We start from the raw sequence: 20,533 nt of genomic DNA on the forward strand, positions 1-20,533 counted from the left end.
CATCTTGCTTTCCCCCACCAGGTGTCTTCTTCATTCCTGAGACATCCAACCTCAACCAGGACAATGACCCTGCTGCCAGATGAGGACCTCTGGACCTGCAGATGAGAACAAGGACTGGTCTTCTCTCTCGTCTCTAGACTTGGTGTCTAGTGCTCTGTCATCTTCTTCCTTATCCCAACTTCTCATCCGCCCAAGCCCCCAAGCCTAAATGATCTCAAGTGTGTGGAAAGCATTTTCTCAGCGTTTCAGAGCATAGTAGGTCATCAACAGAGAACCTAGTCCAACAGACACGTTGCGAGTGACTGGAACCCTTGGAATCACCGGCTGGATGCACTCCACTTTATACAGGAGGACCCTCACTGAGATCTTCTCTTCTGTTACCAATGCCTACACAAGAGGAGGATGTGCTCATCACAGTTCTGGGTACCCACAGAGGTGGACTGCAGGACTCCAGTCTTGTGCTCGCCAAGTTGGGCCAGAGATGGGTCTGGAACAGGTAGAAACTTAGGAACCATAGGGATTCCTCTGCCCATCTATGGGGCCCTGGGCATATATCTAGGAGAACGGATGCTATGGCCCCGTGAGAGAGCTGCCTCCAACCTCTCTCCCTCCTGCCTCTTATCATTTCCCCGGTGTCGGCTCTTACTTGACTGCACCTCCATGGCCCCCACATGAGAAATCAGTGTGAGTGGCTGTGCCTGTGCACATGCGATGATGAGGAGAGGAATATGACCCCATATGGACAGGAGTGGGCAGCAACCCCCTAGGATCTTAATACCTCTCATTACCAAAGGAAACTTGAGGGAAGGGGCAGAGCCTTGGCCAAGGAAGCTGGAGCTCTGTCTAGTCTTCGGGACTCTGACTACCTCCTGTGGTCTGGGCCAGTTTCCCAACTGTACAGTGAGGGGTAAGATGTGCAATAGCACAAGCACGTGCTCAGCCAGGACAAGTTATCAGGCCCCATCGATACATTAAGTATGCTTTAAGTGTATTGAAGACATTAATATTGCTGTGCAATTATCACCATGATCCATCTTCAGAACTCTTCTCATCTTGCAAAACTGAAACTCTATACCCATTCATGAATACCCCCCATTCCTTCTCCTCCCAGATCTTGGCAAACACCGTTCTACTTTCTGTCTCTATGCATCTGGCGATTTCAGGAAACTCATAGAAGGGAAATCACACAAGGTTGTATTTTTGTGACTGGCTTATTTCATTTAGAGCAATATCCTGAAGGTTCACCCATGGTGTGCCATATCTTAGAATTTCCTTCCTTTGTTAAGGATGAATAATATGATATTGTATGTATATTCCACATTTTGCATATCCATACATCCCTGCACAGATACCATAGCCAGGGCCAAAACCAAGTCCAAAATCAAATGGGGCCCCAACCAGATTTTTATCAATGGTCCCTTGGAGACTACTTTCTTAAGCCACATTCCATATGATATTTACTAAGGATCTAGTCTTGGGCCATGAGTTGTTTTTCAGAAACTCCGTTTTTTCTCCTTGAGCAAGTTTCAACTGGTTTGAGCCAGTAAACCACAAGACGGCTGGCAAGACTCAAACTGTGGCTGCACAAGTGACTGGAGGATGACCTGGGAGACCAAGAACTCCTCTGCCGATCATGTTAAGGACACTGCCTTTTGAATGTGGGGTGTATTACAGAATATGAAAATCTTCTTGTGCAAAATGCCTAGGACTGCCCCCAACATTCCCGCACCCACTCTTTTGCCCTTAAAAAGCCCTTTTCAACAGCCCATTGGGGAGAAGGATTTAACCTTTGTCTCCTGTCACCCTGCTGTTTTCTTCTAAGGGTATTATAGTTTTAGCTCTTACATTTAGGTCTTTGATTTACTGGGAATTAAGCTTTGTATGTGGTGTTAGGTAAGGGTCCAAGTTGATTTTTTGCAAGTAGATATCCACTTTTTCCAAGACAACTTGTCGAGAAGACTTTTCCTCATTGAATAATCTTGGCACCCTTGTCAAACATCATTTGATCACGCGGGTGAGGGTTAATTTCTGGGCTCTCAATTCTGTTTCCATTGGTCAATATGGCTGTCTTTACGCCATTTCAATGCTGTTTTGGTACTGTAGATTTGCAGTAAGTTTTCAACAAGGAAGAATCAGTCCTCCAACTTAGTATCTCCTTTCAAGATTATTTTTGGTATCTGGGCTTACTTGAGATACCATAAGAATTTTAGGATTTTTTTTTTCTATTTCAGCACAAAACGTCCTTGGGATTTTGATAAGGACTGCACTGGATTTGTTGATCTCTTGGGATAATGCTGACATCGTCACAATAAGGAGTCTTCCAATCCATGGTGATGGGATGTCTTTCATTTCTAGTAGTGCTGGGTGGCTGTTCAGGTTGAGGGGGCGGCACTCCTCAAGATAGTCATGCAGATATCCACAATTCCTCTTCACTGTGCTTCACCATTTCCTTAGAACCTATCTACAGTCAACAGAGGGCAAAATGTATGTAAAATGTACGTGGGAAGTTTTCAAAGACTGGGTGTGCATGGAGAACACATTTCTTCCACTCCTCTCCATTACCAAAAACTACAGACTGAACCAGCAGACCCTAACACATGGAGACTGCAGACTCAACCAGCAGACCCCAACAAATAGGGACTGTTGACTAAGCAAGGGCCAGGGAATCAGGATCCTGGTAGAATCATCTGCCAACTCAAGCTGACCTGCTAAGCCTTTGTCTGGCACAGCGGACTAGCTAAGCGCTAATACTGATGCTCTGATAGAGCATCTTGTCAATTGAGACTGACCCATTGACCTTAGACTGGAAAGCCAGTTAGATCGGGAGCTCAACGCAAAGACAGTGGATCTCAGATCCGAGAGGAACTTACCCACGGCCCTCAGAAACAGCAAAAAGGATGGAGAACTCAAAGGTTTTGCAGGTACCAATGCCTGTGTTTCTCATCCCCTAAGCCATCAGATGTCTCCTTTGGATCCCACTGCTGCCACCAAACTGGTACAAAACAAAATAAAAGTGAGCAAATTTTAAGCATCTTGTTGGCTTTATACAACAGTTCATGATTCAGGCAGCATCTAGTCTAGCAGAGAGAAAGGAGCTCCAAGAAGCTGTACAAAATGAAAGACTTTTATAGGCAGAAGGGATCAGGAACAAGGAAGTTACACTAGACAAAAAAGATGGTTAGTTACTGCAAGGTTACCTTCCTTTAGGGGATGGCAGGGCTCTATCAGGAAGATGAGCTACCTGCTGCGCATCAGGCGATTCCCCATTGACTGGTTTAAGATTCCATTCCTGGGAGGGCCAAAAGTCTAATTAAGTCTCAGCTTGTTGACGTGGGGCTTAGCCTAAGCGTCTCCATTTGGGCCTGGTGTCTTGTTTAAACACGTGACTTCTGCTGGTCTCTGATTTCCCCAGTTCACCCTGACTGTCCCTTCACTGACCATTGTTGGTCACACACCCACTGCACCTGCCTCCAGTCCTTCCCTTTCAACACCGTAATCTCACACACAGCTCCTCCCGACACTATCATGACATCTCCCACCACATGTCCCATATAGCTTCCACACTGCCAGCAAGATGCTTCAGAAACACCACCACCATTTATGTCCAATGGGCTGAGAGGGCTGCGCATATACTGGGAATCAGGAGTCACAGGGTCTGTCACTTGGCCTCCAATCACCTATTATACCCCAGCTGAAGGGCTCACCCTGCGGAGAGACTCAGTTGTAGCCAACTCCATCGAACAACATCATCTTTGCCCCAGGCTTCCTTCAAAATGCTCTCCCCACTTTCTGCCCCAACTGCTCCTTGAGGGGTCATTTTGGGGTAGCCTTCGAGGCCACCTTGGGGATTTTGTGCCCAGGCCCAAACAGCTCTTGGCCCACAAACACTTTAACCATACCCCCTGAAATCATATAGCACAAGTAACCAGTCAATGGGTGCAAATTACTGATTTTACCTCCAAGACTCCTAATGAATATTTTACACCAGGAGCATACACTTTTAGGTTGCACTGTGGGCTGATATCACAAGGCTCTCACCCAGTGAGCGTCTCTCTTCCCCAGCCCTCTGAGCAGCTTTCTCCAGACTATATTCTGCAATGCATCGTTGTCTCTCTTTCAACCTGCTTCTTTCAGGTCGCAGGTCCTCTGAGTTTCCTGCCCTGACTGGCTACCACCAACCCATAGAGACATTGTCAGTCCTATAGCACTGAGTGTTCAGTTCTACTAGGATTGACTAACTGGACTGGGCACAGGTGCAGTGGCCCTACCCACACATAATCAGCAAACTGAGGCAACCAAGAAGTATCGACAACCTTAACACAACATGGACAACAACTCCATAGGAACCTATCCTAGCCCTTGTACAACAGTCTCATGAGTCTCTTGCCTAAATGGTTTTATAAAATGGCCTCGCCCTAGACTGTCTATACTGGCCAAGGAAAGAAGGCATCGTGCCTTTCCTAGAACCACTTGCTTAATGTACGTCAACACACAAGTTCAAACCTACCTCCACCAGATGGCCCAAGAGGTTAAAATAGTGCATAATATTACCCAAATCTTTGAACAGATACCCAAGGCCCCCGAGATCACTGACCTATTTTCATGGCTGGTCTCTCCAAGCTGGGAACAATGGCAATGGACTGGATTTTAGACTGTTGCTTGTATAATCATAGGATTTGTTACTGTAGCCCTCATCAGATGTTTACTCTCTTGGCTACAACCTGCCCTACCCCTAATAACTCTATTAATTACCCTTATTAAATACCCCAACCAACTTAAAATTAACCAATGCTCTAATTAATTTAAAAAATTCAAAATTTTTATGGGAGAAAATCTGCTTAGCGTAGAAGACTCCGTTGTAAGCATTTTAAATTATACAGTTCAGTGGCTTTTAGTACAATGATTAAGTCATGTGGCTATCACCACTAACTAATTCCAGAACATTTTCAACACCCCCAAACAAACCCATACTCATTCACACTTTATTTTCTCCTAACCCAAGCCCATGGAAACAACTCATCTGTTTTCTCCCCCTATGGATTTGCCTATTCTGGACAGTTCATTCAAATGGCTTCATGCTATCTGTGGCCTTTGTGGATGGCTTCAATGAGCACACATGTTTCTAGGTTCATCCATGGCCTAGCATGTAGCAGTAGCTTATTCCTTTTCATGGCTCTATAATATCCTATAGTATGAATAGGCCACATTTTGTTTATGCAGCCATAACTGGATAGAAATTTGGGTTTGTTCCACTTTTCGATCATTGTGAACAATGCCGCTTTGAATGTCCATGGGCAAGTTTGCTCTTTTGGACATATACCATGGGCCTGTCCAGGTCAATGGTTATTCTAGCTTTAAGATTTTTAAAAATGCCAAGCTGTTTTCTCCAGTGGCTGCATCATTTTAATTTCCTACCGGTAATGTATGTAGGTTTCCCTTTCTCCACATCTTTACCAACACTTGTCATTTTCCATTATGTTGAATATAGCCTTCATTTTGAGCATGAAATAGTATCACACTGTGCTTTGAATTTGCATTTTCCTAATTATTAATGATACTGAGCATCTATCTTGTACTTATTGGCCATCTATGTATTTTCTGGACACACGTCTATCCCAGTTGGTTACCCCTTTTCATTGACTTGTCTTTTGTAATTGAATTCTAAGAGATCTTTATAATATTCTCAATATTAGAGTCTTCTCAGTTATATAAGTTGCAAATAGTAGGAGACTTCAATACCTCACTTTTAACAATGGATGGAGTATCCAGACAGAAAATCAGGAAATAGCAGACATGAAAACATTAAATACTAAATGGACCTATGAGACATACACAGAATATTTTACTGGACAGCAACAAAATGCACACCCTTCTCAAGAGCACATGGACTATTTTAAAGAACAGATCACGTGTTAGGTCACAAAACAACTCTTAACAAGAAAGATTAAGAAAACTGAAATAATACCAAGTATCTTTTCCAAACACAATGGCATGAAACCAGAAGTCAATAACAGAAGGAAAACGGGAACATTCATAATACGTGGAAGTTCAACAACAAAACTCTTAAACTTAAAAGTATATCAAAGAATAAATCAAAAAGGAAATTAGAAAATATCTCAAGACATACAAAAAGAAACAATAAACACACCAAAACTTATAGGATGCACCAAAGTAGTACTAAGAGAAAAGTTTATAGTGATAAACTTGTACATTATAAGAGAAGATGTCAAAGAAACAACCTGACTTACAACACACAGCATTAGAAAAGGAAAAAATGAAACCCAAAGTGAGCAGAAGGATGGAAGGCACCAAGAGGAGAGTGGAAAAAAATGAGAGTATGAAAGATCAATAAAAGTAAAAGTTGATTTTTTGAAACAATATAATTGATAAAACCTTAGATAAAATATTTAGAAAAAAAGAGAGATGACTCAAATAAACTAAATCAGAAATGAAAGAAGAGGCAGTACAACTGAGGCTTCAGAAAGAAAAAGATCAGAAGAGACTATTCTGAACTAGTGTACACTCATAAATTGGATAACCTAGACAAAATAGATATATTCCTAGAAACAACTTATGAAAGCTAAATCATGAAGAAATAGAATTCTTGAACAGACCCGTAACAAATAATCAGACTGAATCATTAATCAAATACCTCCCAACAAGAAGAGACTTCTCCACTCTGCCTGACTTCACCACAGACCCCTGAGCCAGCCTGCCCCAGCCCCAGGCTGACTCCCGTGGACCTAGCTGGCTCCCTGCAGGCTTCTGCAAATCCAGGCCCCTGGCTCACCCTGGAGCATGCCAGCTCTGGTGGCCTCAAGCAGCATCCTTGACACTAGGCTCACACCAGCTTCTGGGAACCCAGGCCCCCATCTCAGCCTACAGGCTGCTATCTTCAGCAGCCCAAGGTGGCTCCTGTGACCCCAAGTGGTGTTCTTGGCACCAGGCTCCTGGTGGGCTCTGGTGAATCCAGACTCTGGCTCACCCAAGTTCCTGCCTACTCCAGGCAGCCACAGGCAGCACCCACAGCCACAGGCAGCTTCTGTACCAGGGCACCCAGTGGGCTCCCACAAACCCAGGACCCAAGGTCACTCCAGCACTTGCTGGCTCCAGCAACTCCAGGTAGATTCCGTGGCACCAGGCTCCTCGGGGGCTGCTGGGAACTCAGGCCCCTGGCTCACTACACCACCTGCCAGTTCTAGCAGCCATAGACAGCTCTCACAGAACCATGCTCCTGGCAGGATCCCACAAAACCAGACCCTCAGCTCACCCAGGTGCTTGATGACTCAGGTGGCCACAGACATCTCCCATTGAACCAGGCACCAGCAGGTTCCCATGAACCAAGGCTTCCATCTTGACCCAATGCCTGCTGGTTCCTGCAGCCTCAGGCAGCTCTTGTCACCCCAGGACCCCAGCAGGCTCCCAGGAATCCAGACTTCTGGCCTACCTCAGCACAAGCTGTCTCTCATGACATCAGGCTCCTGGCAGGCTCCCGTGAACCAAGGATCTCAGATCATCCCAGCACTGGCCAACTCCCATGGCCTTGGATGACTCCTGTGGCTGGAGGCTCTCAATGAGGACCTGCCAAACCAGGCTCCAGTGGGACTACTCATGAACTCAGGGTCCCAGCTGTGCCCAGGGACAGACACAATACCATAGACCCAATCTTTCCACTCACTCCTGTACCAGGCTGCCCAAGGACTCCAGCAGCAAGCCTGCCCCTGGACACCACCAGATGGCCTACCCAGGACCCCTAGATGGGCTGACTGTGAAGGCTTTGGTTTGCTAAAGCCAGTCTGTAAAGAGTGGAAGAGGTACCTACTTCCTCAAATTTGCAGACACCAATGGAGGCCACAAGGATCATGAATACTCAAAGACCCATGACACCACCAAAGAAAAAGAATAAAACTCCAATGACCGACGAAGAAATGGAGATATAGGAACTATGTGACAAAGGCTTCAGAACAACCCTCTTTGAGAAATTCATAAAACTATAAGGAAACACAGATAGACTACTAAATGAAATAAGGAAAGAGTGCATGAACAAGTGAGAAGTTCATCATAGAAACAGAAATCATTAAGGAAAAACAAACGGAAATCCTAGAGTTGAAGAACACAATGACTGAACTGAAGAATTCAATAGAGAGCTTCGAAATCAGATTCAACCATGTACAGGAAATAATTAGTGAACTAGAAGATGTGTCATTTGAAATCATCCAGTCAAAGAAGCAAAAAGAAAAAAAGGAATGGATTGGAACAGGGAAAGGCAGTGTGAGTTATGGAATACCATGAAAAGAAATAGATAAGCATTATTAAAGTATCAGAGGAGAAAACAGGGAGAAAGGAAAAGAAATTTGACTTAAAAAAAAACAGCAGCTGACACCTTCTTAAATCTGGGGAGAGATTTAGACATCCAAGGTCCTGAAGCCGATCTGTCAACCTAAAATTTCAAACTAAAACTTTCTTCTCCAGGACACATTATAAAACTACCTAAACTCAAAAAAAGGATCAAACAACATGATCAAGTTCAACATGATGCAAATCAATGAATGTGAAACACTGCATTGATAGAATGAAAGATAAAAATCATAAAATAATCTCAATCAATGCAGAACAAGCAGTTTGACAAAATTCAACACCCCTTCATGATAAAAACCCTCAATAAAGTGTTATATAATGAACATACCTGAATATAGTAAAATGTTTACATGACAAAACGCACAGCTAACATCATATTGAACAGTGAAAGGTTGAAAGCTTTCTTGCTAAGACAAAGAACAAGACAAGGGTGCCCAGTCTCAACACCACTCTTCAACATACTGCTGCAAGTCTTAACCAGAGACATTTGGCAAGAAAAAGAAATAAAATTCATCCAAATTGGAAATGAAGAAACAAAGTGGTCTCTGTTTGCAGACGATATGATTTTATATAGAGAAATACTTAAAGACTGCCCCCGAAACTGTTAGGACTAATAAACAAATTCACTTAAGCTGCAGGAGACAAAATCAACATATAGAAATCTATTGCCTTTCTGTACACTAACAATGAACTATCTAAAAAAGATATAAAGAAAATAATCAGATTTACAATAGCATCAAGAACAGTAAAATACTCATAAATAAATTTAACCAAGAAGGTGAAAGATCTGGACACTGACAACTATAAGACATTGAGGAAAGAAATCAAAGACACAAAGAAATGAAAAGATATCTTATGTTCATGGATCAGAAGAATTAATATTGTTAAAATGTCCATGCTACCCAATGCCATCTCAAGATTCAATGCAATTTCTAGTAAAATTCCCATGACATTTTTCACAGAAATAGGACAAACAATCCTAATATTCATATGGATCCACAAAAGACCTCAAATAACCAAAGCAACCCTGAGAAAGAAAAAGTTGAAGGCATCACAATTCCTGATTTCAAACTTTATTACAAATCTATAGTAATAAAAACGGTATGATACAGGTATAAAAAGAGACACATAGACCAATAGAACAGAATCAAGGGCCCAGAAATAGAACCACACACATACACTTTGCTAACATTTGATGAGTCAGCCAAGAAAACTCCATGGGGAACGACTAGTTTCTACAATAAATGGTGTTGGGAAAACTGGATAACCACATGCAGAAAACTGAAATTGGACCCCTATTTTACACCACTCTAAAAAAGATCCCAAATTGAATTAAAGACTTAAATGTAAGACACCAAATATAAAACAACTAGAAGAAAATATAGAGAAAACAGCCCCATGAAACTGGTCTTGACAACGATTTTTTTGGATATAACATCAAAAGTGCAAGCAACAAATGTAAAACTTAACAAGTGGGGTGACATCAATCTAAAAAGCTGGTGCACAGCAGATGAACAATCGACAAACTAAAGGGGTTCACATCCACAATATATAAGAAACTCTTACAACTCAACAGCAAAGAAACCAACAAAACAATATGAAAATGGTCAAAGGACCTGAATAGATACTTTTCCAAAGAAGACATAAAAATGGTCAACATGTACATGAGAAGATGCTCGTAATCACTCATCATCAGGGAAATGAAATCAAAACTACAATGAGATATCACCTCACACCTGCTAGAATGGTTATTCTTAAAGAGACAACACACAACAAATTATGGCGAAGCTGGGTAGAAAAGAGAATCCTGTACACTTTTGGTATGAATGTAAATTACTATAGTCACTATGGAAAAAATATGGAATTTTCTCAAAAACATAAAAATAGAAATACTATACAAATGAGCAATTCCACTTCTGGTTGTATACCCAAAGGAATTGAAGTCACTATTCTGAAGAGATATCTGCACCCCCATGTTCATTTCAGCATTATTCACAAACTGAGGACATGGACACAATCCATGTGTCCATCAATGGATAAATAGATAAAGAAAATGTCAGACATATGTACATATACATGAAATATATAATGGAACATTATTTAGCCATGCAAGAGAATGAAATCCTGCATTTTGTAACAACACAGAGGGAACTTGAGGCATTACGCTAAGTGATATAAGTCAGACAGACAAAGACAAATACTATATATTCTCACCCATATGTGAAATCTAAAAAAGCCCAACTCAAAGGAATAGAGACTAGAATGGGGTTTGCCAGGACTTTGGGGGTGGGGGAAAGGGAGAGATGTGAGTCAAAGTGCACACATTTCTAGCTGTAAAATGAATAATTTCTGGGAATCTAATGTACAGCATGGTGACCATAATTAACAATAATATATTATAGACTTGAAATTTGTTAAGAGAGTATATCTTAAAAGTGATCGTTAGAAAAAACAAGTTAATTATGTGAGGGAATGGAGGTGTTAACTCAACATTTTGTGGTAATCCTTTCACAAATCATCATCTTGAACACCTAAAACTTACATACATTATATGTCACTAATATTTCAAGAAATGTAAAAAAAAAAATCTCTCAACAAAGTAAAACCCAGGACCATATGACTGCACTGGTGCATTCTATCAAACATATAAAGAAGTTTTAAAAACAAGCCTTCTTACACTCTGTCAAATATTGAAAAAGAGGGAACACTTTCAAACACATTTTACGATGCCAGCGTTACCCTGATACCAACACTAGACAAGGACACTAAAAGAAAATAAAATTACAGGCCATTACCCCTGATGAACATAGATGCAAAAATCCTCAACAAAATACTAGCAAACTAAGTTCAACAGCGTATTAAAAGAATTATACACTATCACCAAATAAAATTTATTCCTGATATACAAGTGTAGTTCAACATAAAAAAATCTATCAATGTAATATGCAACATCAAGAAAATGAAGGGGAAAAAACAGAATCATCTCAGTTGATGCAGAAAAACCATTTGACAAAATTCAACACCCTTTCATGATAAAACACTCAATAAACAAAGAATAGGAGGAAAAACACACAGCAAACATAAGACTCAGTGATGGAAGACTGAAAGCTTTTCCTGAAAACATTAAGATCAGGAACAAGGCAAGGATGCCCACTTTCACCACTTCTATTCAACACAGCTGAAAGTTCAAGCCAGAACCATGAGGCAATAAAAATAAATAAATAAAAGAAATCCAAATTAGACAGAAAGAAGTAAAATGGTCTCTGTTTGAAGATGATATCATCTCATATGTAGAAAATCCGAAAGACTCCATAAAAAATGCCGTTTGATCTAACAGATGAATTCAGGAAAGTAGCAGGATACAAAGTCTATACACAAAAATCAGTTGAATTTCTATACACAAACCAGGAGCTCTCTGAAAAGGAAATTACAGAAACAATTCATTTATATCAGAAAGAATAACATGCTTAGGAATTAACTTAACCAAGGAGGTGAAAGGCTTGTACCATAAAAACTACAAAACATTTCAGAAAGAAATTAAAGAAGACATACATAAATGGACACACATCCCATATTCATGGATTGGAAGGTTTACTATTGTTAAAGTGTCGATATTACCCAAAGCAGTCTACAGATTCAATGTAATCCCTAACCAAATCCTAATGATGTTTTTTGCAGAAATAGAAAAACCCGTCCTAAAATTCACATGGAATCTCAAGGGACTCAGAATAGCCAAAACAATCCTGGAAAAGAAGAACAAAACTTGAGGAAAAACTTAATACAAAGCCACAGTAATCAACAGTATGGTACTGCCATAAAAATAGACATAGAGACCAATGGCATAGAATAGCGAGCCCAGAAATAAACCCTCACATATATGGTCAAGTGATTTTTGACAAGGGTGCCAAGACAATGCAATGGAGAAAGGTTTCTTTTCCACAAATGGTGCTGGGAAAACTGGATATCTGCATGCAAAAGAATGAACTTGGACCATCATCCAATACCACATGCAAAAATTAACTCAAGGACATAAATGTAAGACCTAAAATAAGAAAACTCTTAGAAGAAAACATAGGACAAAATCTTGATGACATCAGACTTGGCGGTGATTTCTTGGATATGACACCAAAGACACAGGTAACGAAAGAAAAACAATGGACAAATTGGACTCCATGAAAATTTTGTAAGTTAGTACATCAAGAGGCCCTGTCCATAGACTAAAAAGGCAACCCACAGAGTGGGACAAAATATTTGCAAATCATATTTCTGACAAGAGACTGATATCCAGAATATACAGAGAAGTCCTAAAACTAAACAACTAAAAAACAAGCTGATTCAAATATGGGCAAAGTACTTGAAGAGACAGTTCTCCAAAGACTTATGAATGACATATAAGCACATGAAAAGATGCTCAACACCACTAATCATTAGGGAAATGTAAATCAAAACCACAATGAGACACCACCTCACACCCACTACGAAGAGTGCTACGGGAAAGACAGAAAACAAGTGTTGGCCAGGATGCGGTGGAATGGGAACCTGTGTACACTGTTGATAGGAATGTAAAATGGTGCAGCCGCTATGGAAAACAGTATGAATGTTCCTCAAAAAATTGAACATAGAATTATCACATGATCCAGCAATTCCACTTCTGGATATACACCCAAAAGATCTGAAAGCAGAGCCTTGAAGAGATATTTGTACACCCATGTTCATAGCAGTATTATTCACAATAGCTAAAACGTGGATGCAACCCCAGTGTCCATTGACGCATGAATGGATACACAAAATGCAGTATATCCATGCAACAGAATATTATTCAGCATTACAAAGGAAGCAAATTCTGCAATATGCTACACATGGATTAACCTTGGGGACATTATGCTAACAGAAATAAGCCAATCACAAAAAGATAAATACTGTATGATTCCACTAACATGAGGAACTGAGAGTAGTCAAAATCATAGAGATGGAAAGCCAAGGACTGGGGGAGGGGAGAAGGGAGAGTTATTGTTTAATAGGTATAGAGTTTCAGATTTACAAGAGTTATGGGGATGAATGGTGGTGATGACTGTACAACAGCATAAATGTATTTAACGCCACTGAAGTATACACTTAAAAATGATTAAGACGTCACACTTTTTGTTATGTATATTTTAACTCAATATACAAAAAGGAAAAAAACACAGAAATTAGTTATCAAGCCACAAAAAGACATAGTGAACTCTGAAATACATATTGCTAAGTGAAAGAACCCAACAGGAAAAGGCTATATACTCTGTTCTATAGTTTTCATATATTCCAATTACACGTCATTGTAGACAAGGCAAAATCATAGAAACAGTATAAAGATCAGTGTTGCCAGGAGTTGGAAGGCAAGGGATGATGAGGCAGAGCACAGGGAATTTAGGGCAATCCAACTCTTAGGATACCATCATGGTGGATACATGAGATTATGCATTTGTCAAAATCCAAGTACATGACAACAAGAGAGTGAACCTTAATGTAAACTACGGACTTGGTTACGAACACTATAGCAGCATCAGCTCCTCACTTGTAAGGAATGAACCGCACTAACACAGGTTGGTCATGCAAGATGTTAACAGTAGGGGAAACTGTGGGGGAGGAGGGAGAAATGCTCTGCACTATCTGCTGAATTTCTCTGTCCATCTAAAACTTTCCTAAAAAACAATCTATTAATTAAAAAGTAATCAATGGAAGGTAGGGAGTGGGTAGAAATATGGAGGAAACAAGAATATCACAATATTGATAAACGTTGATGCTGAGTAATAGAGACATGGGGGGCTATCACACATTTCTGTTTAATTTGTGTATGTTCAAGGTTTTCCACAATAAAACATTTTTAAAGGTCCAGATTAAATCTAGATTATATGTACAAGGAATCAAAGAATGTGAAGAAAACAGATATTTTTGAAGCAAGTACTCAAGGGGCACACTGAGGGAACGTGTAATCACAATGGATAGAAAGTGAACGTCCTGGTTCCACCAGGAAGGTTCAGAGCTCAGTGAGCAAGGCAGGCGACAGCACAGTTAGGGAAGTGACAGATAATGATCACAGAAAAGTGTTCACCCTCACTGGTCACAGAGATGTCAACGATGGGCCCGGAGAGGACTGCCCCAGGATTTACAATGTCGTGACACCCACAGTTAGAGCAGGCTCAGGGACAGAGCACCACGTCCTGTGAGAATGCCAATCAGCACCGGCTTTCTGGAGGGCAAACCTCCCGAACCCTGGAAGCTGCAGGCCACTGGCATGGCTCCTCTGTTGTACGGAATCTGTCCAAAAGCAAAGGGACTGGATAAAGATGATGGACTGAATCAACACAGGTAGAGCCCCTTTGACATAAATCCCTAAAAAATGACCCAAAGATTCCTTCATTGACGAATAAATTCATAATATCCCTGGGAACCATCAAGAGAGCCAAAATTTGAGGAAGACATCAAAGAGAGACAGCAGCTGGTGCCCGGGGATCCCAATGGGGAGCTCCGTGTTGGCCATGGAGACCAAGCCAGGGTGACCTCTCTCCCTCCCCCTCCTCCCCCTGCTTCTCACCTAACACCTTCTGCATCGCCCCTCCTTTCCCAGCCACTGCCCACCTCACGCTCCAGGATTACAGGAGCAGAGGCACAGGGCGCCCTTTCCACCAGCACATCTGTCCTCTTGCTCTCTGTGCCTCCCCAGGGTGCAGAGCCCAGCTCTGCACCTCCTCAGGGCCCAGCACGCTCCTCCTGGGCCCCCAGGCTCCTCTTCTCCATCTGGTCCTACCTGCAGCACCTGCTAGCTCATCTCCACCTTATATACAAAACTCTCCCTTGGACCCATGTTCCCTTTGGGCTACTGTCCACTTTCCCAACTCCCTTTCATGGCTAAACCTCTTTAAGTAAGGTGCCTCATCCTTTTTTCCCTCCCATGGCCCCCTTCCGCCACTCTAGACCCAGCTTCATTCTCATCCTCTCAAGGAGACTGAGGTCACCAGTGATCCCACGTGGCCGAGTCCAACCATCTTTTCTCCTTTCTGATCAGAGCTGTACCCGAACCAGTTGAGCACCCCTCCTTTCTACAAAGCCCTTTTCCCCTCATGACTCCTGCGACTCCATGCTCCACCGTTTCAGTCCCCTTTCCTGGACCCTCTTCAGCTGCACCTCTGCAAACACTGCCTGTTCCTAGGCTGGGCCCTGGTCCCTTCTACAGCTACAGTGACTCCAGGAAACCTCATTCAATTGCATGGTTTTAAACATGTCTGACCTCATCCTGACTCTGCAGACACACAGATGCAACTTAAGAGGTTAGGTGCTAGCTCCCCAGTGTCAGCATCTAAGGAGTATCTCAGATTTGATTCCTCTCCAAATTTTACTGTCATATGAGTTCCAAAATAGCATCAAATATTTCCAAAAAGGAGGAAAAATTTGGATACAATGAATAGTGGTGAACAAAGTAACCAATAAAATGTATACATATATCCAATCATGGCTGCTTGATGGGGAAAATAAGAACACAGAACAAATATCAGACAGTCTCGAGCCAGGGAGTGGAAGGTGATGAGTTGGGAGTGTAGAACACAGGCACTGATCAACTCTAAGCATTTACAGAAAGAGAGGCAGAAATGATTGTTCCTAAAAGCTGAAAGACACCCACTAGAAGAATAGAAAAATCATGAGAAAGCATAACAAATTAAAAATTAAATTGAATGGTAGACTCAAATTCCAATTTATTAATAATCACAATTGTAAATGGATCAAATTGCTCTACAAAAAGATGAAGGCTCTCAAGTTGAGTTAAAATATGGTTATAAAATAAAGGGATATAATGTGGTTGAAAATAAGGAGACAAAGAAATAAGACTTTAAATGGGACAAAAAGGGGTTTTCTGAGTTGATAACTGTCACGAACACTTATGCACCTCACAATATGGTCTTGAAACATAAAGCAAAACTGGACAAACAAGAAGACACAGGCAGCTCCAGAATCACAGGGAATCCTACCTTACCTCTCTTAGAAATCCACAGGTCAAGTGATACAGTAAGTTAGGAAACAGATCTGTTGACAAACACAAAAAAGCTAGATCTAGCCACAGCCTGAGGGACAACAACATAAGCAACTAGTGGAGAGGATACATTCTCCTCAAACCACAATGAAACAGTCACCACAATGGACTGTGTGCTAAGCCACAATGAAATCTCTAAAGAGTCCAAAAAGCAGAAATCTATGTGACCATATTACGGGAACTTAAAGCAATAAAAGTAAAAAATAATCACAAAATATTGGCTCCCCTACCCCAACTTATCCACTTGAAAATCTGTCCACACCCTTCTAAATCTCTCAGGTTAAAGAGTGGATCTAGACAGACAGGACAAACTCTTTAGAAATGAACAGCAGTGAGAGCAGCATGAGGCAAATCCATGGTGTGGGGACTAAGGGACAGAAGAAGGGACATAGCCTCCACTGCAGGTATCAGGGAATATCAACTGTACACGAAGAAGCTGAGCACTTCCCTCCAGGAGCCAGAACAACACCACAATAAAACCAACATCAGCAGAATGAAGTGAGGATTCACGAGGCGGGAACAACAACGTAGACCTGAGCAATAGAGTCAAAGGCTGGCTCTCCCGAAAGACCTGTAACAGTGAGAAACCTTGTACAGTCTGACCAAAAGGAACAGACAAAGGCACCAAACTGTACCATCAAGTACAACAAACTATGGAAACAGCTTTAACGTGATAGGAGAACATAGTGGATATCTCTGACCAAGACATCAATAGTCCTCAGCTGGAGCTGTCCTTCCCCCAGGATGCATCTGGAAACACGCAGGATAGGTTTTGTTTCTTGTTTTGTGTTGTCCTAATGGTTGTTGCCCTAGGGGTCCCGCAGGTCCTGAACAGCCTGTCACATAAAGCCGTTTCCCACCTGAAGTGTTACTGACATCTGAGAAGACAAGCACTGATCCAGATTAAATGAACAACGTGGTAGGGAAATGTCTTCCATGGCTGTATAACAGGGAAAAGATGGTACCCTCAGCATGTAAGGAATATCGAGAAACCAATGTTTACAAGTACTAAATTGTAAAAGAGCTGGAAAATCATAAACATAGCCAATGAACACACCAAAAATATATCCAACCTATTGGTACAGGTGGAGAAATATGCATGTAAAGCACAGGGAACAGTGGAGGAGATTACACACCAAATTTTACTACTGACAAGGAATAAAAGTTGGGAGGTAAGTGAGAAATAGGAGTTTTTACCACTTCTTAGCTTATATATTTCTGTAGTGTTTTAATTTTTACAAAAGAGAATGTATTCTACTCAAAAAGATGTTTAAAATTTTAAAGAAATTGTTAAAATATTAAAAATGACTTCAGTTCAAAGATATTCATTAAAACATGAATGGAAAGAACGTCCTCATGACTTTAAGAGTCTCCTATAACTTTTCTAATAGTTTACTATGTCCACTTTATTTAACATTTAGATCCTAACTCACTGGAATTTACATTTGTGTGAGGGATGCAACAGAAGCTGATTTTCTACTGTTCAAGTGGAAAACCAACGATCCAGACACCGTTCATTGCGTAGGTCTGGCTTTCCCAGCTGACCTGCAATGCCTCCTTCCCCACCTGCTAACCCCTGACAACTACCGCTGCCTGTCGAGCGCCCTAAAGAGAGCGAGGTGAGCTCTGCAGCCTGGGCTCCCCGTCTGCAAGGGGCAGCTACCAGCAGAGCCTTCTCCCAAGACAGCAGCAGGTAGGCTGCACACACAAGTGCTCAGGGGCCGTCTGCTGTGGAACAGGAAACCCCTCATGATGAGCAGGCAGTGGGAGAGCCCCAAGCACCGGGACTGACCTCGGCTGGGGGCAGCAGGCTGCTCAGTCAGGAAGCACCCTTCCTTCAGCTCGTCCAGCTCCTCCTGCAGCGTGTGCACCAGGCTGTTGGCGGCTGCCCCTCTTCAGCTCGCCGTTCTTCTCCACCTGCTCCCGCAGGTGGCACCCGTGCTCCTGTTCCCCCGGGAGCAGAAGCAGTAAGAGTGCAGTGAGTCGAGGAGTTCTTGGGTCGCTTTCTGAGGGACGTGGGGCCAGTGTTGCTGTGCTCGCCCTGCACAGCTTCTGTGGCTGGCTTCAAGGTGACATCTGCTGGAGGGTGGAGGGGCTCTGGGAGGCTTTGTGAGGCATCATTGTGAATGATGAACTTGGGGGTTCTGGGCCAAGCTCTCATCAGGCCCCAGGCTGGTCCCGCTGCAGCTGGGCTCCACATCTCTCTTCAGCCTCTTTCAGTCAACAGCCTCTCAAGGGACAGATGGCCTCTCTCATGTGTGCTCTGAGAAGAAACTGCAAGAAGGAAGCCAGCCAATAAATCTGCATATCCCAGATTCTGAGGGATAAGAAATGCCACTCTTAGCTAGCAGGCCCTGGCAGGGAAGAGGGAGTCTCATCACCAGCATCTACAGCAGAAATGTTTGCATCTCCCTGGCTGCCTGACGCTGTGGAGACCACACTGTCTCCTGGAGTTCCTTCCAGAGACTCTGCACTCAATCCTGACTGGCGGCTTCCTGGGCAGCACTGGGTGTGGGTTGACCCTGCAGAGCAGCTCGTTTCAACTTGCGCAACCCCGGCTGGGCCCTCAGGTTTTCCCTCAAGGACGACGATGAACCTGCAGCTCCTTTCCCATTTGCTTCACTCGCATGTTCCTCAGGTCCCCGGCGGCCTTCCTGGTGTCCTTTCTCCTGGGGTGGCCGTGGCCTTCAGCCCTCCCTTCTCAGTTGGGTGGAAGATTGAGGGCACGGCCATGGCTTGAGCACGTAGTACTGACCCTCCAGCCTTTCCAAGAGCTTTTTTTGGTGAAATGTTCACTACAGATGAAAGAATGCTTAGTGGGTTCCAGTCATCCCTGTGAACAGCTTTTAACCACTGAACCAGACGTTTTGAGCCCTTTATGTGGAGCCTGCAAGAATAAATGAAAAAGTAATTAGAAAGAATTAAATGTGTCCCCCTAAAATAATCAACTATAAAAGCAAAATAAGTGTTTTTGTGAACATCCACACCTGTAGCCACTTTGCCCATTTAAACCTTTAGTAAAGATTTAAGGAACACCTTCTGCTTGCAAGTTATTACTGGAATAGAAAGATGAAACACCCACTGTCTACCTTAAGGAGCTGACCATCTGTAGGGCAGAGAAGGAATGAAGGTGAGGACCTCTTCCCAGGCTGTGGTAAGTGCCCTGTAGGGACACAGACGCTTGAGCAGATAACACAGGATGGCATCAAGACAACAGGAAAGGCTTCAAGAAGTCTCAGAAATAGTTCTTAGAAGCTCATGGCTGCCCAAACCCCCTGCTGTCCCTGGGATGCAGGACTTGGGGTGCTAAAATGGGGAGGGTTGGTCCTCCTATTTCAAAGCCAGGCCAAGTGTCGGCCAGCAGAGCCTCCCAGGCACCCAGCAGTGCACCTGGCCCTAGCTCTGCTCAAGCAGCTGAGGATGCGAGACTGCTGCCAAGAGGTCAGCCCCAAGAGCTTCAGATCTATGTTCCTCCTGTCCTCCCACTACCAGGAGGAAAGCGGCTCCCTGTGCAGAGCAACCAGGCTCTGCAAGGTACTGACCAAGACACTTCATAATCTCTTCTCCTCATTAAGGTAAAATCTCTATTTAGACCAAACTGTGCACGTGGGGGGTTGGGGTCGTCTCTCCCGAGGGTTTTCTGCTCCACCTGAGGTCATCTAACCCCCTGAGGCTGCTGTGGACCAGACCAGGTGGATACTAGGTCCTCAGGGAGTTCCAAGCAACATGTCCTTCTAACCCTCCTCAATGCTTTGTGACTAGTTACCAAAGGACCTCCACCTCCTTTGCCCCCAGACCACGTTAGACCATGACACATGCCAAGAGCAACCTTCTCTGCAATGCTTGGCCTCATTTTCAAAAACAGTAACATAACTTTTGGGGCATAGGCTCTGAAAGTTCTGTCAAGAAAGCATGGCGGCTGACCTCTGAAACAAGCTCATGTTACTAGTTCTTTGGATAGATTGTAACGACTTCCGACTTAGAACAAACCACTGTAAACCTTCAATAAGACTACAGACAAGTGGCATTCAGGTCTTTCAAAATTCATCAAGAACCTGCAATGCAAAACAGAAGGATCTGCCAGGAGGTTTTCAAAGTAGAATGTGTTCA

The 20,533-nt window shown here is 42.8% G+C and overlaps 1 protein-coding gene across 6 annotated transcripts in view; it reads right to left on the bottom strand.

Annotated features, from left to right (window-relative positions):
* LOC131420733 (ral guanine nucleotide dissociation stimulator-like) overlaps positions 1-20,533 on the bottom strand; it is a 396,596-nt gene that overhangs the window by 266,988 nt on the left and 109,075 nt on the right. The window lies entirely within an intron of this gene.

This window comes from Diceros bicornis, chromosome 24 (genome assembly GCF_020826845.1).
Source record: "Diceros bicornis minor isolate mBicDic1 chromosome 24, mDicBic1.mat.cur, whole genome shotgun sequence".
NCBI lineage: Eukaryota > Metazoa > Chordata > Mammalia > Perissodactyla > Rhinocerotidae > Diceros > Diceros bicornis.